The 21,757-nt window shown below is 37.4% G+C and overlaps 1 protein-coding gene across 3 annotated transcripts in view; it reads right to left on the bottom strand.

Annotated features, from left to right (window-relative positions):
- The window catches only part of AstA-R1 (allatostatin A receptor 1), a 162,165-nt gene extending 142,233 nt beyond the window's left edge, over positions 1-19,932 (bottom strand). The window contains exon 1 of one of the 3 annotated variants that reach the window (XM_074088858.1): positions 19,662-19,932. The gene's annotated coding sequence lies outside the window, so the exon portion shown is untranslated. The remainder of the gene's footprint in view (positions 1-19,661) is intronic. The other 2 variants (XM_074088859.1, XM_074088860.1) reach the window with 2 other exon arrangements.
- Between the last annotated feature and the right edge of the window lie 1,825 nt (positions 19,933-21,757).

Here is a 21,757-nt window from a genome sequence, read left to right as displayed (position 1 = left end):
CACTAAGTACTTAACTTAGTTTTTATTGTTAGTTTTCGTGTTAGTCTTATTGCTGTACGGTGGTGGTACTAATGGAACCAAATAAACCTTGCTTTCTTTCTTCTTTCTTCTTTCCTCTTTCCTCTTTCCTCTTTTTCTTTCCTCTTTCCTCTTTTTCTTTCTTCTTTCTTCTTTCTTCTTTCTTCTTTCTTCTTTCTTCTTTCTTCTTTCTTCTTTCTTCTTTCTTCTTTCTTCTTTCTTCTTTCTTCTTTCTTCTTTCTTCTTTCTTCTTTCTTCTTTCTTCTTTTTTCTTTCTTCTTTCTTCTTTCTTCTTTCTTCTCTCTTCTCTCTTCTCTCTTCTCTCTTCTCTCTTCTTTTTTTTCTTCTTTCTTCTTTCTTCTTTCTTCTTTCTTCTTTCTTCTTTCTTCTTTCTTCTTTCTTCTTTCTTCTTTCTTCTTTCTTCTTTCTTCTTTCCTTTTTATTTCTTTCTTCTTTATTTATTTATTTCTTTCAAATTCTAAAAAAACTCAATAATGGCTTTCTCGAAAGCGCTGATAGTGTAAAAATGACATATAAACGAGCCCTTCGCAGCTTACTTACAGAATCATTATCATCATCACCATATCAGCCGTAGGGCGTCCGCAATTGGACATAGGCCTCCCCCATAGACCTCCAGTTGCTTCGGTTGAAAGCGGCCTGCATCCGACCTAACCGAATCAGAGGCTACAGTTTTTGTATGCGAAATCTGTCATTTGATTGTGATTGCGAGCATCAGAAACGTTAGGCAATACGGCATCAGGTCATCTGTTCATCTTGTTTGTGGACTTACAGAATTAACGTTTTGATTTTGATCTAATACTTTTGATGGTATTCATATCCTCGTATTTTACTTCCATCCGGGCATCCATTATAACTTGCCCTAATAGGTCATTCATATAATTTATTATTCACACCAGCATTTTATTTTATGAAAGTCCATAAACACACTAATTTATACCTATTCCAATGGCGCGAAACTCGTAAATAAAAGTCGTAACGCTTCATAAAAAAGTTTTATAGCCAAACGAGATGTATTAAACTATAATTTATTTATGTACTCCTCTTAAGTACTGATGGGACTTATGGTTTCCAATAACACACTTCTGTAATATGGCCCACATGCGCTACGAAAATCGTGCGACCACAATTGAAATTCCGGGGTACAAAATTCCTCTGGGTCAAGAACAAATGTCCAAAATTTCTTTACTCTAAGCCCAGCGGTTGAAATATCAAGATTTTATCCCTATCCCGTGGGAAAATTGGGTTTTTTTTTTATTTTATTTTATTTATTTATTTAGGTGCAGTTTTACATAATAGGTTTTACAAAGTTGGCCACTATTGGAAACCTCTAGGGTTTTAGTAATAGTTGGCGAGATCACGCAGATCGATGCTTTTTACTGTTATTAATTATTAAATATAATATATGTAGCTTAATCTAGGCACAGTTATACAAAATATATATATGGTTCACAAGCCAAGTAGTGTTTCTTCAACAGCGACTTAAATTTATTGGGGTTATTAATAATGTTCAAGATTTCACTCAACATTCCTTAGTTAAGAATGAGTGGTAGCAAATACTTGTTGGTTCTTTCTACCGTAAGTGTTATTATTGCGTGGCAAGGAGTATGGTGGCCTAGTGGTTTGACCTATCGCCTCTCAAGCAGAGGTCGTGGGTTCAAACCCCGGCTCGCACCTCTGAGTTTTTTCGAAATTCATGTGCGGAATTACATTTGAAATTTACCACGAGCTTGCGGTGAAGGAAAACATCGTGAGGAACCTGCACAAACCAGCGAAGCAATTCATTGGTGCGTGTGAAGTTCCCAATCCGCACTGGGCCCGCGTGGGAACTACGGCCCAAGCCCTCTTGTTCTGAGAGGAGGCCTGTGCCCAGCAGTGGACGTATATAGGCTGGATGATGATGAAGGAGTATGCAGGCAAGTATTTCAATTTACGCATTTGGTTTGGACGAGACTTTCCTTGAATAGAGGGTATTTCGTCTCGTTCTTCCACAAGCAGAGACATTCGAAACCTCGATTCGAAACCAATATACACTAATTATAGAACAATGACGGAATAAGTCCTCGTAATGAGGGCTATCATTTTTTTTCTCACTAGATGCGCACTGTTGCGTGAGGTTTAAGTATGGCTTTCAGTGGCTTTCAAAGTCTGTTATTACGGGCGGGAAACAGAGTTTAGATTTAAATCATATTTAATACACCTTAAAACTGTACCATAAAATATCGAGATGCCACACCGTGTTGCATAGTCCCCGTTTTGTTCGGAAAAAAGGGAGGAAAAAGGTTTCCGAAAGACAAAACTGTCTCAAAACACAGACATTCATTGCCCCGGAACGCATATTTGCCATAATTTATTTCAGATATTGCAAAATATTCACAAAATTATTCTAATTATAAATAAAACCCGCGTAGCTCACCTAAAAACTATGAGATTTGACATTTCGGAGACCTCACGCTACACTAGCGCCTCTAGTGGTGAATTCATACGCGATAGCCCTCATTGCCTTTATAACTATTTTTAACCTTGAAGGGCACCATTGTTTTTAATAGTGCAAGTTGAAGTTTATAAATTTGTTTCAAATAGGTTCCGTAAGTCCGGCCATAGCTAGTAATACCATAGCTGATTATGGAATCCGCGAGTGAAAGATAAATCATTCTTAGTATTTTATATGGATAAAAAGTAGCCTGTGTTATTCCAGACACCCATCTACGTACCAAAATTTCATCTAAATGCGTCCAGCCGTTTTAGTCTGAAGGAGTAACAAACACACACACACACACACACAAACTTTCGCATTTGACGACCAGATGGCCTAGTAGTTAGAGAACCTGACTACGATGCTTGAGGCCCCGGGTTCGATTCCCGTGTCGGGGCAGATATTTGTATGAAAAATACGAATGTTTGGTCTCGGGTCTTGGGTGTTAAATATGTATTTAAGTACCTATGTATCTATCTCATCATCATCATCATCATCATGTCAGCCGAAAGACGTCTACTGCTGGACATAGGCCTCCCCCAAAGGCTCTCCATTCAGACCGGTTTTGTGCTTTCCGCATCCACTGCGATCCCGTGATCTTAACCAAGTCGTCGCTCCATCTTGTTGGAGGTCTACCGACAGCTCGTCTCCAGGTCCGCGGACGCCATTCGAGAACCTTCCGACCCCATCGGCCATCAGTCCTGCGAGCAATGTGCCCGCCCACTGCCACTTTAGTTTTCGCAATTCTTCGGGCTATCGGCAACCTTAGTTCTACTGCGGATATCATCATTTCTAATTCTATCCCGCAGAGAAACCCCGAGTATAGCCCGCCCTCTCCATAGCCCTCTGAGTGACTTTGAGTTTTCTCATGAGGCCCATCGTTAGCGCCCACGTCTCAGATCCGTATGTCATCACTGGCAACACACACTGGTCAAAGACTTTTGACTTCAAACACTTGGATGTATCTATCTATATAATTTTATTTATCCGTTACTTATCTTACTTTGGACTAGGTCAATTGGTGTGAATTGTCCCGTGATATTTATTTATTTATTTATAATATAAGTAGGAAGTAGGATTGTAGAACGAAACAGTATCATTTTTGCTGATGAAAATAAGCAAGATATGAGCGAATGAAGTTTGCATTCCATCTTAAAATGCGGCTCAATGTCGTCCTTACGTGATAGGAGTAACAAGCAACGAAACTTTCACATTAATAAAATTAGGATTCTGGATGCATGTAGAAATTCTAAAGTCTCAATCGCTAAGTCTAGACGTATTTTGCAGGTGGTAGGACCTTGTGCAAGGTCCGCCCTGATTGTTACCACCATCTTGCTCGCTAATCCTGCCGTGAAGCACAGTGCTTGCACTGTTGTGTTTCGGCGTGGAAAGCAAGACAGCCGGTGAAATTACTGGCACGTGAGGTATCCCATCTTAGACCTCTAGGTTGGCAACGCGTCTGCAATACCCCTGGTGTTGCAGATGTTTATGGGCGGTGGTGGTCTCTTACCACCAGGAGACCCACTTACTCGTTTGCCATCCAGTCGAATAAAAAAAAAATTTTTGGTTGGGTGTTTTTCAACAAATTTTTGACAATTCCATGCGAATTTATATGAGAACTTATAGCCCAGTTATAATAGACAAATGGATACGACTAGCCTACTGGTTACTTAACCTGACTGCGAAGCCTGAAATAACGGGACAGATAATGTCAAGCCGATTTTTGTCTTCAAATACACGCGTTACAGTTGGTGATAATGGTATTTAATTGGAGAAATGTACATGCGCATGATTTTTCTTTGTATACTAATAGCTGTTAATGAACTAAAATAATTTCCTTGCTCACCCGCGACCTTACGATAGCTAAGGTTATGCAAAATATGCGTGTTCATGCAGTTCCTCCACCTCCACACTGTAAGAACACACCCAAATCACACAAACCCATCTATCACCACCACCACACTACACTGACGCGTTTCGAACTCAACCAGAGCTCATCTTCAGAGTGACACAACCGTACACCATGCTACCTGTTGTTAGACAAACACACACAACACACAACAACAACACACAGGGCCAACAACAGGTAGCATGGTGTACGGTTGTGTCACTCTGAAGATGAGCTCTGGTTGAGTTCGAAACGCGTCAGTGTAGTGTGTGGTGGTGATAGATGGGTTGTGTGATTTGTGTGTGTTCTTACAGTGTGGAGGTGGAGGAACTGCATGAACACGCATATTTTGCTTATGCAAGCATAAGCTTAGCTATCGTAAGGTCGCGGGTGAGCAAGGAAATTATTTTAGTTCATTGATATGACCTCCGCAAAGTAACGCCTGATTCAATAAATTAATAGCTGTTACCCGCGACTACGTCCGCATAAAATTCAGTTATCACTATCCCGCGGGGTCTATGCAGTTTTCCGGGATAAAAATTATACTATGTCCTTTCCCGGAACTCAAACTATCTGTATACCAAGTTTCGCCTAAATCGGTTAGCGGTTTTGACGTGATGAAGTTATTATTTATTTATAGTGTGGCTTCTGGTTCTCTACTTGAACTAAATATTTAATAGACTAGATTTTAGGTATGCTAGTGCATCTGTCGAGAGGGTTTTAATCAAGTAAAAAACAATCAGACTTATAAGCTTTCGCATTTTTAACATTAAATAGGATTCTTTCTTGTTTGCTACCGACAAAAAAAATTGTAAGATTAACACTGCATTTTGTATATTTTTTTTTTCATTGTTCATTTCATTTCATTTGTATGTATGTATGTATGTAAACTCTTTATTGCACATAAAAAAAATACAAATACACAGAGAGGAGAACAAAGGCAAGCTTATCCCTAAAAAGGGATCTCTTCCAGCTAACCTAGTTAGGAAAAACTTTGGTTATATAGAGGATAAGCGGAAAATTACGTCATTTACGTATTTGTCATTTAGGTTAAGTTATATATCTTTTGTCTCTTTTGTGTTTTCGTGGACCCACTGAAAATCAGCGTCGTTGCACTATGTGCTCCGACCACGCTCCGACATATGCTGAGTGGAATCCTTTTTTAGGGTTCCGGAGCCAAAATGGCAAATGTCTGTCCGTCCGCGGCTTTGCTCAGAGACTATCAATGCTAGAAAGCTGTAATTTTGCACGGATATATAAGTAAAGTATGCCGACGAAAATAGTACAACTAAAAATTCAAAAAAAAAAATTTTTAGGGTACCTCCCATAGACGTAAAGTGGGGTTTTGTTTTTTTCTCATCTAACTCCATAGTGTGGGGTATCGTTGTATAGGTCTTTTAAAACCACTAGGGGTTTGCTAAGACGATTTTTCGATTCAGTGATTTGTTTGCGAAATATTCAATTTTAAAGTGAAATTTTCATTAAAATCGAGCGTCCCCCCCCTCTAAAATCTAAACCGGTGGGTGGAAAACTTTGAATAAAATCAGGATGGTAGTAAGTATATCAAACTTTCAAGGAAAACTATAACGGCTAAGTTTGCTTGAGAATTATTAGTAGTTTATGAGTAAATAGCAGCCTAAGGTATAAAATATACCTAAACTTGGAAGATTCCGTATAAAATACGAAATCCTTAGAAAAGTAATACTTAATTTTTCCGTAATGGCTACGGAACCCTATTTTGGGCGTGTCCGACACGCTCTTGGCTGGTTTTCAAATAGGTATTTCGACACTCACCTTTTTATTTGTTTAGATTTAAGTAAAATCGATCACGATGTGATGAATATTATTTCAAAATAAATTGGTCTCTCTTTCTTCTTTCTTTCTTAATGTATGAAAAATACGAATTGCTCTCGAGTCTTGGGTGATTCGAGTGGTGGGTATATTTAACCGCCTTGTACCCCCCAACACAAGCTTTTGGTGTCAAGTGTCCCGTGATCCAAACTAATTTGTATCCCGCCCATCTCTACTACAACTGCGTTATCCTGTTTCCCATATCTTTAGCTCAGAGTTACTTTCTGAATGGAGGAATGCAGGCTAGGTATAATCCTGAAGTAAGATACCTAATATGGTTCACTTCAAAGCTCTTTGTGAGACTTTTGTTTAGTGCGTTTTTTCCTTTGTGTGCTTCTGGTTCTGATACGTAAGGGTCATACGACATTTTTTTAGGCGCAGACAATTCGCGTTTATAGCGCTGAAAATGCTATAAAAGTGAATTAAAAAAATTAATCGACTACAGAAAAGTATGACAATAATTTTCTACCCGTTTTAAAATAATTTCTCAGCACGAGCCAGCAGTTCACCGAATGGAGCCGACATCAAATGTAGAAGTTACTACAAATCAAACCCCCTACAATATTTGAAAACTTTCCTCGATTTCCTCAGGATCTACTCATCAGATCCTGACATAGCAAAAGTTGCACCTAAGCAGAAGTAGGTAGGTATTTCTATTCCATCGAAAAAAATGTTTGAATATGGACATAAATGACGGAGTGCTGGGAAACAACCATAAAAAAAAGAATTGATAACCTCCTTCTTTTTTGAAGTCTGTTTAAAAAGGGACTAAATCTAATTTCTAGCACGCTAATTGGTGCTAATTGCGCGTAACTTGCGCTTAAAAAGGGACGCGTAACTACGCATCAATTGTGCTTAAAAGAAACTGAATCTCTTTTCTAGCGCGGTAACTGTGCGGCATTTGGGCTTATAAAGAGACTGAATCAAAGTCAAAGTCAAAATCAAAATATCTTTATTCAATTTAGGCTATAACAAGCACTTATGAATGTCAAAAAAAAAACTACCACCGGTTCGGAAAAACCTCTGCTGAGAAGAATCCGGCAAGAAACTCAACGAGGTATATATTTTTTTTAAAACAGATTTACAATATTATTAAATGATATGTATACATCACAAGTATTTAACACAACTTTATTTTTAACACAGTAGGTTCGCTATTTGAAGGGATCGCTAATGCGGATCGGAATTATTTCCAAATATCCCTGTCCATGTAATATAATCATGAACTTTATAATACGCCTTTAATATTAATGTCTTCTTGACAATAGATCTGAATTTTGTATCCGTTTCATTTATAATATTTTTTGGAATTTTATTATAAAAACGTATGCAATCTTGTTTCAGGCGCGGTAATTGCGCCTTATTTGCGCTTAAAAACTCTGCTGTGTCCAATTTAAATAAGGACGGTTGTATGACATCGTTATCTGAGTTTGTTAATAAATGTTTTAAAACCATATCGTGATTTACTAACACAAACATGTACCTAAGTGGGTGTTCCAATACTGCGACATTTAATTATCAGAAGGTCACGCGGCGGATACCGCTGATATTATTATCATATTTATTTGACTAGTGAAAATGAGTATTAATTCCTATATCGAAAATACAAACTGAAATATAGATGCACAGAAAAACCAGAAAAATAAGACCAGCGCTGAGAATGGAACCCAGGTCCTCGGCATTCCGTGCCGTGTGCTATACCGCTACACCACCGCTGGACAACGATACAGACACGAATTTCTCCTATGCACCTCATATCTCAGCTTGTGTTGTTTCTTATTTAGCCACTTAAGCAGCGACACTAGCGACATCTTTGCCGTAGCCCTCATCGAGAAACTTTTCGGCACTCCATCGGAACTAACCGCTCACCCATTGCAAATAAGATCTAGAATACTCCTTTCAAAGAATAGGTAGGTAATTACTTGTCATCCTGTATACGTGGCATGAATGTGCTAGAACGTGACTGCTTCAACTTTTAGAATCACGATATCTCAGGAATGGTAATTCTTAGAAAAAAAATATGAGGACCATTTTTGGAGACAATTTTAAGATCTATAATTTTTGCATAGGCTACTTTTTGAAAAAACTTACCGTTTTATTCTAAAAAAAAAACATGAAATTTTGAGATTTGATCCCGAATAACTTTTTAGCACACATGGGATCAATGGGGACTTTTGACATTTTATTCCTAAAGGTGTACCCAAGGTTGAAAATACAAACTGAAATATAGATGCACAGAAAAAACAGAAAAATAAGACCATCACTGGGAATCGAACCCAGGTCCTCGGTAATCCGTACCGCGTGCTATACCGCTACACCACTGATGGTCAACGGTACCGACACGAATTTCCCTATGCACCTCATATCTCAGCTTGTGTTTCTTACTTAGTCACTTAAGCAGCGACGCTAGCACCCAAGGTCTCCACCAAAATTCAGCTTTGTCGGAATTTATTTAAATCGAAATGTCTTTATTAACCGGAGTGAGTCGTGTGTTATTAATGATTTTTCACGATGGAACCAAAAGGAATATTCACTACATCCTATACAGACTTATCATAATCTGTTTTTAGCGTACCTACTGCGTAGGTAACTACTGGCACTGTGTTGGCGAGTGGTTGGGACAAAGTCTCCTTGTCCATAATGTTTATTTTTTACTATTAATTCTTAATTTAAATCCACAGCAATCCGTCTGATAGAGTACAAACAAGTCAGTTGCTCTGTCAGATTGGTTCAAAACCAATGTAATTCCGTGCCTTTAATAAATCGTCAATACACTCAATTGATCTTTATTATTTGATACAAATGAAATGCCCGTTACGTAATCTGATTAGGTATTCCCAATTCTACCTTCGCGATTGCGATTCCTGTCTGTATCACAATGTAATATTGCCGTTTCAGCTCTCCTGTAACATTTGGGGCGGAAAATAATAAAATTGAATGAGTTCTGTTGGATTGGAGTATTATTTAAGATTTTTCTCGTAGAGATAGAAAGAGAGCCTAGTCATATTCCATAGGGATTTTGGATAATCGTGTCTAAAGTTGTCATATTGGACCATATCCGTCCCATTTTGGGGCACAGACCCCCAGAGTGAGAGAACTTGGGGCGTAAAGGTAATTTTTTTTAAATTAAATCGTTTTTATATGCACCGGGTGAGGTATGGTAGGTAGATATCTGTATCAAAATAACCATTAAGATACAGCCGTGTTCATAATAGAATCTAATGTCGTAATGCTGGTCATTATCTATGGTTTTGGAACGCATAATGGAGGATTTACTATATGGGTGTAAATATAATATTATTCATTACATCTTTATTGAAGTATTGATTATGCCACCTCCATTACATTGCTTCTAACCAACTCATATAAACATTAAACGGTTGCGTACATAAGATCTTGAAATTTTATATAAATAAGGGAGAGAGAGAGAGAGAAAAAATTATAATTTTAATGCTCTGTGAATATTGGGATAAAAATTGTTTTACAATTAACCAACTAATTAACCAACACAAACACACACACACAAATTATTGCGTACCTATAAACGCCGCCGAACCAATAACGAAACTCCTGTTTACCCCAAAATTGACCGCTTTTCTTAATAAATCATTTTCCCTTTATTAATTTTCTCATTCCTTAAATTTCTTACATTTCAATAAAACGTTTATTACTTTTTCAAAGACTTTGTTGTTAGGTTTTATCGTTCTGTGCCCAAAGGACGGGATAAAGGCCGTTTGGGTAAGGCTTTGCTGTTAGTCTGTCACGAAGCTGTATCTATTAAACTGCAATAGGAAAAAACTTGATACAGGAATTTTTTTTTCATAGACTTTCTAAATTTAAATGTGAACGGAACACTTCGAAATAAAACAATCACTTTGCTCACCCGCGACCTTATGATAGCTCCGTCTATGCAAAAAATGTGTGTATGCAGTTCCTCCACCTCCACACTGTAAGAACACGCACACTACGTTTCGAACTCTACCAGGAATCATTTTCAGGGCAACACAACCGGTCTCCATGCTACCAGATATCAGACAACACCCAATAATTCGCCAATTTTTTGAAGCCGTTGTAGCCAAAATGACAAAAGAACTGGTTGAAATTTTCTACTGTAAGTACTGGATTAGCTAGTTTCTGAAAAGGCGTTAACAAATAAAAAATAAATAAGTATATTTTATGTCGAAAATACAAACTGAGAAATGGATGCACAGAAAAAACCAGAAAAAGGGACCTCCTCAGCATTCCGTGCTGCGTGTTATAACCCCTACCCCACTGCTGGACAGCTTTTTCTGGTTTTTCTGTGCATCCATGTCTCAGTTTGTATTTTCGATATGGTTTCACGGGATACCCGTAAAAGTAACAAATTTGGAGTTGAAATAAAAAATACAAAAATACCCAAAAACCAATCATATATTTTATGTGCTTAAAAAATTACATTTGTACAGTCAAAACTTTACACGTATACATTTGCAGTTTAAAGATTAATAAACCATTTATCAATTATTTTAGGTGTAGGTACCTACTTGTTAGTTCTAAGTTAAATATTTAACGCTCCAATGAGGGCTATCGTTTTTTGTCTCACTAGATGGAGCACAGTTGCGTGAGGTTTTTAAGTGTGGCTTTCAAAGTCTGTTATTACGGGCGTGAAAACAAAGTTTAGATTAAAATCATATTTAATACACTAAAACCGTACCATAGAAATATCGAGCATGCCACAGTGTTGCATAGTCCCCGTTTTATTCGGAAAAAAGGGAGGACAAAGGTTTCCGAAAGACAAAACTGTCTCAAAACACAGACATTCATTGCCCCGGAACGCATATTTGCCATAATTAATTTCAGATATTGCAAAATATTCACAAAATTATTCTAATTATAAATAAACCCGCGTAGCTCACCCAAAAACTATGAGATTTGACATTTCGAAGACCTCACGCTAAACTAGCGCCTCTAGTGGCGAATTCATACGCGATAGCCCTCATTACAATAATGTGTAGGTGGAATGTTTAATAACATCGATGTCGTGTGAGACATACCCCAAACGACACTAATTGTATTCAAATCTAATTTTAGAAATTAGAAAGCTGTTATTTAATAAGAACTCTTCAATCTTTTGGCATCGACTTGATACTTGGTACGGGCATGCAGTTTAAGTGGCAATGATAGTGCAGTTAGCAAAAAAAGCGGTCAAGTGCGAGTCGGACTCGCCCATGAAGGGTTCCGTAGCAGCAAGTAACATAATGTAAAAGTTTCCTTTGCTTTACGATTTATGACGTATTAAAAAAAACTACTTACTAGATCTCGTTCAAACCAATTTTCGATGGAAGTTTGCATGGTAATGTACATCATATTTATGTTTTTTTAGTTTTATCATTCTCTTATTTTAGAAGTTACAGGGGGGGACACACATTTTATCACTTTGGAAGTGTCTCTCGCGCAAACTATTCAGTTTAAAAAAATAAAATTAGAAACCTCAATATCCATAGATAAGACCTATCAGTATTGTTTTTTGATCTGTTTGCAAAATATTCAACTTTAAAGTGCAAATTTTCATTACAATTGAGCGTCCCGTCCCCCCCTCTTAAATCTAATCTGTTGTTGTTGGTTGGAAAAATTGGAAAAAAATCAGGATAGTAGTAAGTACTCGTATATCAAATTTGCGAGGAAAATTCGGCTAAGATTTCTCGAGAATTATTAGTAGTTTAAGAGTAAAATAGCAGCCTAAGATATAAAATATACCTAAACTTGCAAGATTCCGTACAAAATATGGAAAAATATTATTACTTGATTTTTTCGTAATGGCTACGGAACCCTAATCTTGGGCGTGTCCGACACGCTCTTGACCGGCTTTCTCTACTGGAATTCGAATAGAACACTTAGGCCATGTTTGTATAATTTGATTTAACCCGAGAAATATGCTCTACGCTTGTTTTTTTTTTAATGAGCCTAATCTAACCTATACTTAACATAAAAATATTTCTTTAGTAGATTGTTATATAAAATATAGCATTATATCAAATGTCACAATTGTTTTAAATGTTGTTATAATAATATCTATCAAGCTGCACTTTTTTAAAATCATTTTCCATGTGAGGAAGCAAAAATCGAATCTATCTCTTAAATTGTCTAATATACTTTTTTTTTATTCGACTGGATGCAAGCACTGCTTTACCGCAGGATTAACGAGCAAGATGGTGGTAGCAATCCGGGCGGACCTTGCACAAGGTCCTACCACCTGCACTTACTTTTACATTTGGTAATACGATCGTTAAAGTCATAATCGAAACACGACCGGTTGAGTAATGGTGTACCTTATATTTTTTCACACCTCTCCTTCAGAAAAGTAACTTTTCCTCCCTGACGAAAGGGAGCAAAGTGCAACTTTTCTGTTCAAGGCTTTTCTAAGTGTTTTATTGCAAATGCCATTTTTTGAAGTTGATAATTGTAAAGCACGCCATTTTCTATGCTGCTTGTTCTTTAATAATATTTAGAATATTTTAATTCAAGTTTCTTAATGCTCGGTGTGTAAAGTTGTATGAGCCACTCGGGAGCAAAATTATTTTCATCTTGGGCGTTAACACTTGAATCCCTCATTACGCTCAGGATTCTACTTTAGAATCCCTTGCTACGCTCAGGATTCTATTGCAGAATCCTTCGCTAATTTCTGGATTCAATGTACGCCCTCGCCGTAAATACACCATTTTGCTCCCTTGTATGACACAAATAACTATTATGGTATCCTGAAAACGACGTCCGATCGAGTTCGGGCACAGTATCTCATATCATATCGTGAATAGTAAAAATATGCAATAAAATAAATCAATTAGATAAGGAACATAGTCAAAGTCAGTCAAAATATCTTTATTCAATTTAGGCTATAACAAGTACGAATGTCAAAAGAAATCAATAACCGGCTCGGAAAAATATCATCATGTCAGCCGAAAGACGTCCACTGCTGGACATAGGCCTCCCCCAAGGCTCTCCACTCAGACCGGTCTTGTGCTTTTCGCATCCACCGCGATCCCGCGATCTTAACCAGGTCGTCGCTCCATTTTGTTGGAGGCCTACCGACAGCTCGTCTTCCAGTCCGCGGACGCCATTCGAGAACCTATTGACCCCATCGGCCATCAGTCCTGCGAACAATGTGCCCCGCCCATAAAAAATATTATAATTAGATAATCTTCGTGGGTTCACACCTGTGAGTTTTTCAAAATTCATGTGCGGAATTACATTTGAAATTTACCACGAGCTTTGCGGTGAAGGAAAACATCGTGAGGAAACCTGCACAAATTTGCGAAGCAATTCAATGGTGCGTGTGAAGTTCCCAATCCGCACTGGGCCCGCGTGGGAACTATGGCCCAAGCCCTCTTGTTCTGAGAGGAGGCCTGTGCCCAGCAGTGGGACGTATATAGGCTGGGATGATGATGATGAATCTTCGTAAACTTTGTCAAGAATTTTTTTCTTGCTATAAAAACAATATGAACGACAAAACAAAAGCAAAATGCGTGAAGCTTCAACCAGTAATTTTGTTCATACCTTTGAAAGGCCGTATTTCATTTTCGCGCTCTAATAAAACTCTTTACTACCTAATTTTCAAAAGATCCTAAATAAATTACCTTATTTTTTATACAAGCGGACTCCGGAATTAAGTTAACTTGTTTATAAAGTCTCAAAGTGTCACATAAAAGAAAAAAAGTTGCGTACCCTCTGCAAAATAACGAGCTGAATTTTTAGGATTCCCCAGTTAAATGAAGAATCCGCGTGTTACACAAAATCATAAATTTGAAGTTTTAATTAAAATCCTAAGCAAATTTCGGAGCTTCCGGATCGATTTGCATGTTGGACTAGGTACAGTCAAGGGCAAAGATATCGACACGGCCAAAGTTACAAAAATATCTATACACGACTTTATGCACTTAACATTAAGCCGTGTATACATATTTTTGCAACTTTGGCCGTGTCGATATCTTTGCCCTTGACTGTACTATTAAGTATTTGATTTCCTACCCATCATAGAACGCTCTCACAGTAAGTGTAGATGTGTGAAGTTTGCCTATCGTCGGTCCAATAGTGCCTTCTTTCTCCGCGACCACATATGCAAATATTTATTTATGATTTGTACAGTAATTGGGCAGTGTCTTAGGTAAAAAAAAAATCAGTAATAAAAAAGACACGACATGCATTTTTTCTTTTGTCAGTCAAACAAAAAATTATAAAAAGAAAGAGAGAGATATACTTAGAAGGAAAAAAACTATAAAACTCGTCAAACTTCAGGTGTGAGGCCGTGAACTCACATTAGTATTACCAAGATGTTGTTGGAAGATTGAAAATTTTTCAGGCTATAATCTTCATAGTTTTTTAATTGAAAAAAAAATGACAAATATTTTTTCAAAATAATAATCGGACTGATTACATCTTCTCAAAAATCCAGCATATGAAACATTTATACAGATTCAATACATCACTTATTGTAATAAGTAAATATTCTATAGAATCAGACGTTACGTTGTAAAGTATCTCCATCATACATATCTAAGTATTAATATTTTAATCACATAAAAAAAACTTGAACTTTTAGCGCAATAACCGCGATTTACACCAACTGGCACATACCCATACAGATTTTACCAATTTTGTAATAATTGTAATTTAATATTTGTTTTCTGTACCAACTTGTTGTATTGTATTGTATTGTAATACATGTTCGCATCGCTAGTAACTATCTTGTTCACTAATCTTGCAACAAAGTAGCAACGCTTGCGCTGCTGTGACAGCCAATGAAATTACTAGCACTCGATATATTTTAGACGTAAAGTCACTGACGATTCGATTTGTAGCATTCGAACATGGCGGATGTAGACGATATCTAATTTTGGTATTTCTGCTTCTTTGGCTAGTTGAAGTATTTTTGATAGTGTTTTATGCGGCGATTAACCTTAACAGTGAACAGTGATCACAAAATTCTATATTGCTCTCGTGTCTGACATTTTAATGCGCAAGTTGTCTCCGCGTGGTTTCTGGAATTTTGCTATCAAGTTGCAAAAACTACAATCACCGTACAACGTGAAGAAGAAGAATATTTATCTTTAATTTAACTGAAATTGGCCCAAGCCTTAAGGCCGCCATTGAGGGGAATAATAATAATAATATAGTCACTGACATAGCTCGAAGAATATGCAAGTTAAAGTGACAACGGGGGGGGCACAACACTAGAAGAACAGATGACCGTTGGGGGAGGGTCCTCGGGTGACAACCACGAACCGGAAGACGAAGCGTTGGCCTGCCATTAAGTCGACTGACGACGTCGCTAGAGTTGCGGGCAGCTGCCCGCCAGCTGGCGCTAGTGGGGAGTTCATTGTTGCATTCTAAGGGGGAGCCCTTTGTTTAACTGTGGACGATGATGGATGACGGTGAGCTATTCTGATGATGATAAGGCTGACGATGCACCTGCAAGTCTGCGTTGCGGAAGTTCACAGGTGGAGATGCCCACATAATGTTCAAGTGAGATTCTTGCTTTTCCACCCAATCTCATGAAAAAAGTCCTTGACTTGGCATGTTTTTACAACTCCAACTTGGAAAGGTTCGTACTAAATTTTCTAAAAACTTCAGTAACGTAAGTATCTTTGCGAACGGCGCTATTTATATCTCAGCTTTATTATGTGCCAAAATAAGTTTCGTAAGTTAAAAAAAGTTAGTCATAATAAAATTATGCCGGGTGAATTCTTTTTTCAGTTTTCCTTTGGGCCCTGTACCTATACATTATTAAGTCGGACTTAACTCAGCCCAGATTTAACTTTAGGCACACTAGCTTTAACGCGTGGCTTCACTAATTTTTGCTCGAATCATCGAAGGAGGCTTACGTTTTTTGTACTTTTGAATATATGTTTGTACATCTATTGTCTATTTAGTTTATTCCTTTCTTTAGCTTAAAAACGACTGGACGGTTTTCAACATAATGAATATCAGTTATTCGTCAAAATTGTCGGATTGCCGTGGGTATAATATAATTTCAAAATGGCGTCCAGGAAAAAAAACTTGGGTTTTTTGTACCTGACAATATATTATGTAGATATCAAATGAAAGCTAATAGTTTAGCCCATTCCAAAGCTACTATTTTTTCACAGGAGCATAATGAATAGTCGACCAAGAAAGTGCTTTACCAATTTTAATGACAGTTCCTATTTCAGAAAAAAAAAAAACAATAAAGCTGGTTGTCATATTAACTTGTGAGTGAGTTAAAGTGAAAATAAGCTTTGACCAGAGGGGGCACACTTAAAACGTCACTTTTTTTACGGGCACTTCAGCGCCTCTGTTATGAGATGCTAAAACGAAATTGACATAAATATGTCAAACGTCGACTTGGCAAAGATAAATTAAGCTCAGCTTAGATCTGGAAGGAAAATTGTGCAAGTTGTATTACGTTGCTCGTCTCGACTGACCAAGTGACCACCTCAAACTCGTTTGTCGTTTGCTTTACTTACGGCCTCGAGATGTAATGCAACTTACACAATTTTTCTTCAGGTCTAAACTGGGCTTTATGGACGTTAAGTTTGTTGTGTGCGTGCATGTTACGCGCTACCATACATGCAAATCTGGCCATAGAGTTGCCACTCTTTGTCTACATAGGTACTTATACTCTTTGGCTTTGACGTTTTAAGCGCTACAAATGCCATGAAACCTTAGGGCGGTAAACCAATTTCTTAGTCGACTATACATATAAGTTAACAAAATATTTAAACAGTAATATAACCCGACTACTTTAAGTAAACTTTTAATAAAAACTGAAAGCCGTAAACTATAAATATCTGGCTTGTTAGCCAGGTGCTCCGCACTTTTAGCTCACGTGAAATTTCTGTTCTTTCAATACTGTATACAAACACGAACATCGCAAACGTTCCGCTAGAGGCGCTGTTCGTGTTTCCATACAAATTGAGTTTTTAACGCGAACGCGATCGAGACGTATTTTGTAACCGAAAACTTACACTAAGGGCACTGTATCCGCAGAGCTGAACTGAGCGACGATAGATAAATAAAGCTTATCTATTGGTTCATACCATTACAAACACATTCCTCACGACACATCCTCGTACATCTCTGGTAGAAACGTAGCCTTAATCCAACCTAAACTTTAGTAAGGGCCTGAATTTTTGGAATACTGAGCAAAGAAAACATACTCTCGTTTTTTAAGCTTCCCAAGAATTTGACTTTGTAGACTCATCATAACTTTAAATTGTAGTAAGACTTTAACTTTGCCCAGATTAATAAGGAATCTTGCAAAGGCTGATGACTAATTACTGAGGATATTCCAATTAACTGTAAGTAATTTAATAAAATTAACAAAGTTGAGTTAGCCGCTGGCAAAGGAAACTTTTTAGGCCTAAAACTGATAAGAAAAATATCAGCTCTCATTGTATTACTAATTTCATCTCCACCTTTTATATAAATATATATAAAAGGGGGTCAACGAGCATGCGAGTCACCTGATGGGAAGCAATCACCGCCGCCCATGGACACCTGTCAACAGGTGCGTTGCCAGCCCTTTGAGAGATTGATAGGCTCGTTTTTCAAAGATCCCTAAGTTGTACCACTCCGGAAATACTGTCCCAGGAAGCTGGTCCCGTACTTTAATCGTGCGCTTGTCGTGCGCGAAAAAAAGTCCACGTCGCGTTTCTGGGGCCCAAAGTTCATATTTTTTAGTCGAGTCATCTTAAGCGCCAAAATCAATAGATCCTTCCTTTTATTACTTGATTTCAGTTTTGAAATGTTATACAGGGTGGCCCATTTATATCGGTCAGTATGGGAAACATACTTTAATTTATTTTAGTAGGTGTTCGAAGTGTCCACAAATAAATTAAAGTATGTGAAAACAATGCATTTTACTCATTTTAGACATAATGTTTCATGGACACATTTACTTCTTAAGACGTACACAATCGATATCTAAATAGAAATAGTGTAAGTTTTTTTTTTCAAAACAACCAGGTTCGATTCCCGAGCTGAGTACAGGTTTTTTTTTAAATGCATGAATGCAGTTTTTCTTGCTATTAAAATCGATGTCATGGTTCCTAAGAAGAAATTTTCGTATGTCGTATAGTTTCAGACTTTCCCATACTGACCGATATAAATGGGCCACCCTGTATAAGGTGCTTTATAGGAGATGACGGCATGCAGTCAGGAAAAATCCATTATGGACGACTGTGCCGGACTCTCACCTTCTAGAAAACCTGATTGCGCGTCTCTAACTCCCTGGAGCTTATTATGAGGAGGGAGGAGAGGTTTCAAGCATAGAGGGGTTTGAAGTTCATACTTGGCAACAGAAAACCCTGCTGCCCACTCTTAATCAGCACCCTTATTGCCTTTTATGAACACAGGATGATAATGGTGTTTATTTTAAAACCAGGCAGCAGATTATAGCTGCTATAACAGGAAATGTGTGGTTATAGCGGCCACAATAATGCATACTCTGTGGAAGTGTACTTATTAAGGTTCAAAAGCTACAACACCTGTGATAAACATAACGATGTCGTCACTAAAAGAATACTCCGCGAATAGTAACACGTGTTACGAAATTTTGTATAATTGTTTTTAACCCCCAACGCAAAAAGAGGGGTGTTATAAGTTTGACCGCTATGTGTCTGTCTGTGGCACCGTAGCTCCTAAACTGGAGGACCGATTTGAATGCATGTTTTTGTATTTGGAAGCAAGTTTTCTAGCAATGGTTGTTAGATATGTTTCATTAAAATCGGTTTAGCCATTTTTGAGTTATTGAACTTTGAAGTGACAACTTCTTGTCGGTTAGGTTATGTATTTAAATATTTTTTTATAAATTACTAACAGTACTAAGCCCTACTGGTATCTTTACTAATATTATAAATACGAAAGTGTATCTGTTTGTGTGTTTGTGCTGTTAGGTTAGGTACCTTTCCATATTCAAAACGTTGAACCGATCTGGAAAAAAAAATGGTATGGAAAGGTAGTTGGACTTCCTGGAGAGGACATAGGATATTTTTTCATCCGCAAAATTACGTAGTTCTATTACGATAAACAAATTTTCATATATAGAGTCACGTGTAATAGCTAGTCTTATTACAAATTCTGCAAAAACACCGCTGAGAATAATAAAATAGGTACTTAATCAATAATCATTAATGTTTACGTTTAGATTAATATTTTTTATCTTTGTAATTATAAAGTTTTCCTGTTTCAGTTAAATGCGAAAAACATTACTCTCTTTATCGGCAGTCGGGTAAAAAGAAGCTAACAATAACTCACAGCAAACTTTATCTACAAGTTTTCAAATCCATTTGATAAACGTCAGCTCTAGCTTCCAGTTTTATTTACTCGAAAAGTTTTTCGTTATGCTGCAACTCTTTACAGCAGACGAATAGAAGAAAAAGATTAATAATTACTTACATTACGGCGTGATGACGAAGCCTTAATGGGCTAAAAAGTTACGAAGCAACAAGCACTTTGTCGCACTTATTTGAAAATAATAAGAAAAAGTACTGTTTACACTTAAAACTCTCGAACACTTAAAAAAATCCAATTCAACAATACTGGCACGAAAACAAAAGAAGAATCGTTTCGGAACTCAATTCAAAATGAAGTTTTTTTATTGGAACGTCACTTTTCGAATTCCGAAAGGCAAGGGCGGGGACGCGGGACGCACGCTCGCTACGGAATCCTGCCGGTGACTGAATTCGAACCGCACTGCTCTCTACACTGGCTGGATATTTGATTTTTATACAACAGAAAACTAACTTGCGGCACAGTTAAATATTTTTAAAAAAGGTTTTCAATTCAATTCAAGTATTTTTTGGGGAACTAGAGTTTTTTTTTTACCTAACGCTAAGGTTCATATTCATTTGCGTATCGTAAATCGTTAGGTGCCACTTCAGCTTGCTTCGGTTATAGCTCCGTTGAATTTACGAGTATATTAGGAACAGCACGAATCGGTAAAATAATTCAATCATGTTTTTGTCCACTTCTTATGTATTTTGTTGTTGTCCATTTTCCTGTTTTAACAATCATCACCGTAAAATGAAGATAATAGGTAAATGCAGATAATTATTCTGAGGGTCAAATGTTATCTTATCACCTCAATGTTGACATGTCATCGTAGATGCATTCTTATTAAATTAATTAAAAGAGATTGTAATATACTCGTACCTACATATCCTAATTTATCTACACACACTATATTGGTGGTTGGTAATCTCCATGTACCTGTATTTTCTGTACTGCTTACAATGTATTGGTGTGCAATAAAGTTTTATTGTATTGTATTTTATTTATATGATAATACTAGATTTTGCCCGCGGCTGCGCCCGCGTGGAATTCGGTTACCGCGCGCTGTTCCGTCGGGAGCGTGACAAAAAGTAGCCCGATAGAAAGACCGATATTGTCTCTGGTCCGAAACTGAAAGGCTAAGTCGCGAAAGGGATGCCGCAATATGCAAACCAAATATTGTATACTAAAACCTCTTTATTTTGGAAAACCACAACTCTATGTCATTCCGTGTTCTTAGCAACCGTTGTGTTGATTCCAAATAAAATGTTTACGCTGTCACTAATCCACGAGTCTCTTTTCTCACTGAAAAATTAGTTTTATCAATGAGGAGTTAAGAAGCACAATGTCGTGAGTACCTATGAAAAGTTATAAAACTTGAATAAAAGTTTGAAAATCCTTGAAATTTTAAAATTTTCCAAGTAAAACACTTAAAAATCCAAAAGAATTGACAGAATGAGTACCTAGTTTATACTGAATCGCTAAATTTGACACTGAAGCGATTTAATTCCCACTCAAGTTAAGCGTCATGGTACGAAAACCGCTTGAAGTGAGTGAATGAAAATGTCTGTATCGCTGTCGCTGAACCGTGCTTGAACTGAATCGCAAAAGTGACGGCGTGGTACGAAATAGCGATGCAGTTCAGTTTAGAGCCTAAACTGAATCGTATTAAGAGAGCGTGGTAGGCCCCCTGGGCTTTATCGCAAGCCATTCAATTACATTATAAAATACCAAAGTATTCCATTAGATACATCTTCATCCTTGAATTTATTAACGGCGGCCCGAATAAAGTACTTCCGCTGTCAGACATAAATTCATCTGTGGTACAAAACGTAATGTTGGAGGCTTCCGGTGGTATTCAAATATAAATGGCTTTTCAACGGAGGTGTTTGGATATACAGAGTGGAAAATTTCTACGCCACCTAGACCCAATTGCCTTATAAAGTACAAACTAATAATAGTATTAGCAAGTTTCTATACAAAGTCGATAATATTTAGTTATACTTTGTCTGACGGCATCGTGTGAGTTGCGGGAAACCGGTGAATGCAAGTGGCGAGTTGTCGTTCATTGTGGCGTTCTAAGCTGGAGGCCTTTGTTCAGCAGTGAACGACTTCTGGCTGATGATTATGATGATGTTGGTACTTTATTTTGCAACTTGGCCGTGGAAGAAAGTACTGAAAATAATGAATGTTTGTTACCTCTAACGTTTTCTCTCAACGGT

Source organism: Choristoneura fumiferana, chromosome 6 (assembly GCF_025370935.1).
Source record: "Choristoneura fumiferana chromosome 6, NRCan_CFum_1, whole genome shotgun sequence".
NCBI lineage: Eukaryota > Metazoa > Arthropoda > Insecta > Lepidoptera > Tortricidae > Choristoneura > Choristoneura fumiferana.
Note: the sequence above shows the minus strand (reverse complement) of the source record. Positions and strands in the feature narration are given on the sequence as shown.